This window comes from Exophiala aquamarina (genome assembly GCF_000709125.1).
Source record: "Exophiala aquamarina CBS 119918 chromosome Unknown aczIA-supercont1.8, whole genome shotgun sequence".
Taxonomy (NCBI): domain Eukaryota; kingdom Fungi; phylum Ascomycota; class Eurotiomycetes; order Chaetothyriales; family Herpotrichiellaceae; genus Exophiala; species Exophiala aquamarina.
Genome location: NW_013550580.1, coordinates 1,077,916 through 1,081,508, shown reverse-complemented (window position 1 = coordinate 1,081,508; position 3,593 = coordinate 1,077,916).

Below are 3,593 nucleotides of genomic sequence, written 5' to 3'. Positions count from 1 at the left end.
ACTAGGCGTTAATAGGGTATCGCTTAGTCTTAATATCTACTAAGAATTATTATAATTCGCCCTTAAAATCTTTAATCTTATATTAAGATTATAAGGTATATATACTACGCCTTATCTTTATACGAGATCCGCGGAGTTCTCGCGCTATATTCTTTTCTAAGTCCTCTAGGAAATCCTTTCTTCGAATAGCTTACTCTACTTATACTTTTTATACTACGCGTCGATACTTTATAGCGCTAATAATTCCTTAACTAAGTTACCTAAAATTTAATTCTTTTAAGCCGAGATAATAATATCCTCGTCTACGCTAGAGTATATATTAAGTTCTACTATAGACTACGAGAAGTATCTACTTCGTACTAAGAATATATCGTTACTAGACTTTAACTTTATATCTTTATTAAGAGTATCGGGAAATCTATATACTTTATCCTTACGCGTATTCTACTCTATTAGAGTATAGAAACTACTTTTAATTAAGTCTTTAGTTTATCGAGCTAACCTTCGCGTTATAGTATAAATAGAAATACTTATAGCGCTTAAGTTACTATTTAATAGCGAACTTTCCTTACTACTTAGGCGAGACCGAAAAAGTTATAAAAATAAGTTCTTAAGGTACTCTTAAGAAGTTATATAGTTTAGTCGACGAAATAGATCGTTAACGAGATTCTTCTTTTCCTTTTAATACTATATTATAAAGTTAAAGGTACTAAGTACCTTCGCCTAGTATACTTATCTATAGTTTAGCGCCTTTATCGATATAAAATACTTTAACGTATTATAATTAGTTAAGACTAGCGTACTAGTCGTAGCTTCCTCTAAATAGTAGCGCTACTCTTTAAAGGATTCTACAATAGCTAGTATCTTTTAATCTAATATTTTATAGTTACGCTTTACGACGTTCTACTTCCTTAAAAAGAAAGCTATAGATTTCTATATTATTCGTTCTCGGATAGTACGCGACTTATATACTTATAAAAAAATTAAACTATAAGCCTTTCCTAAGGCGTCGGATTCTATCTTATACTATTATATAGAGTTATAGTAGACTAGTAGTAGCGTACTATAAAAGTATACTTTTAATACTTTTTAAGCCGCTTTAGCCTCGTCTATTTATTTAAACGAGCCTATCTTCTTCCCTTTCTATATTTCTTTTAGGAGATTAGTAATAAGGGTAGTTACTTATAAGTATTCTATAATAAAACCTCGATAGAAGTTCGTAAAATCTAAAAAGATTTAGATTTTCCGAAAAGATATTAATCGAAGCTAGTCTTAAACCGCGATAATCCTTTAAGGGTCTATCGAGATATCCTCGACTTCTACGATAAATTCTAAGAACTCGACTTTCTAAGTCGAGAACTTATACTTCGAAAGCTTAATATATAGTTTATACTTTTAGAGCCTTTTAAGTACTAAGCGTATATACTTAGTATATTCTATCGAGTCTTAACTAAAAATAAGAATATTATCGAGATATACTACGTATATAATATTAAGGAGCTCTTTTAACGCCTCGTTAATATAGACTTAGAAAGTTACTAGAGTATTAGTAAGACTAAATAGTATAACTAGATATTCGAAGTAGCTATATCGTATACGAAACGTAGTCTTCTAGATATCCTTTTTATATATTCGTATCTTATAGTATATATTATATAAGTTTAACTTAATATATATAGTAACGCCGACTAATTAGTTTAGTATCTTATTAATTAAGGGTAAAGAATAACGATTCTTTATAATTACTCTATTTAAGGTATAGTAGTTAATATAGAATCGTAAGCTATTATTCTTCTTTAGTATAAATAGAATAGAAGCCTTCGTAGGCGACTCGCTCCTTCTAATCTATTTTCGCGTTAAGTACTTATTAAGGTACTTACGAAGTACTTAAAGCTCCTTTATACTAAGGAAATAGATTAGCCTATAACTCGCTATCGAACCTTCTTCTAAAGGAATCGAGTAAGTTATTCTAGTATCTAGCGATAGCTTACTTATATTCTCTTTCGAGAATATATTACTAAAATCTCGATATTCTTTCGATAAAGAGACCGCTATACTTTCGCTATTATTCTATAATCCTTTCTTAATAGGGTTACTATTAGACTTTAAGTCCTTTAAGTAGATAGCGTAAATTCGATAGGTTTTAGCTAGCTTTATTACCTTTTAAAAGGAAATAAGAGCTATATACGCTTCTTATACTATACGATAATACTACGTATTTTCGCGCTAGCGAACTTCTAGATCTACTATATAAAGCTAGATATACTTAAGGATTATATTAAAGTTACTAAAATTAGTAGCTAGAAATCTATAGGTACTAGAAATATATATTTCTAATATATTAGTTATATATAGAGCTATATAGTAATTCTTATAGACTTAAATTAGGTAGTCGTCGATAGTATAAGTACGCTCCTTCGATATCTTCGTAGCGAAGCCTTCCTCTATAATTACTCTTTATAATATAAAGTTTAGCTCCGCTTCGAAGTCGATTAATACGCGAAGCGTACGCCTCTTACTACTAAACTTCGTATTTATAGTTACTACTAGTACTCGCGACGATATCGTATTATTCTTTAATAGTCTTAATACGCTAGTAGCGCGTAGCGTACTAGATACTAATTTTTTTATCTAGAAGGATTTATTCTTTTTCTAACTCTTATTCTTAACTATACCGCTAGCTACCTTACTAGTATTCTACGAGTACTCTACTTTTATATATTTAGGTTAATTATAGTTTTAATATAGTTTATCGCCGAAAGTAGGTCTATACTTCTTATTCTTTCTCTTCGACTTATCGTCGTACGAGTAGAGCTTTAAGCGCTTCCTTTAAGGAGTTTCCGCGCTCTACTTACTAGAAGAATACTTCGAGACTTCTCGTAGTTTAGGCCTTCTACTAGAGGTTCTTTAAAGCTTCTTCTAGCGCTATACCGCGCGTAGAACCTACTCTTTAAATTTAATATCGGGTAATTACCTTATTACTTCTAGCTAAATCTTAAGCTTTAATACGAGTAGTAGCTTCTAAGTATATATCTCGCGTTTAAATATCGATAGGATATTCGTTCGAATATATATAAGCTCTTCTTATAGCTCTCGAACTATCTAGCTTTCGTCCTAGCGTTTCCGCTATAGGCGACTTAGTATAAATATTAAGTAGTTCGCTAGGTCTTATACTAGGTTTCGTAGAAAGTAGATAAAGTCTTCCTATATTAGGACGGCTTCTTTCCGACGCGTCTATACTAAAGTAGTAATATTAGTTAGGGACGTAGCCGCTAAGTTAATACGATTCGCGTCCGATAGTATCGTTAAACTCGGTAGTATAGAAAAACGAATCTATTAATAGATATCGAACTCTTATAGGCTAGCTAGCGAAGTACCTATATATATCTTAAATTCTTCTATCTTAATATACTTTACTAGACTATCCTCTTATAGGCTTACTAGTCGCTTACGAAGGAGTAGCGTTATACCTAGGATATCTATCGAATCGTTAACTTACTTACCTCGAAGCTTCGTCTCTATTCGTTATATTTTATCTAGCTATTTCTTTTCTAGTAGCCTACGTTATAGTTACGCGTAGCGATCTTATATTA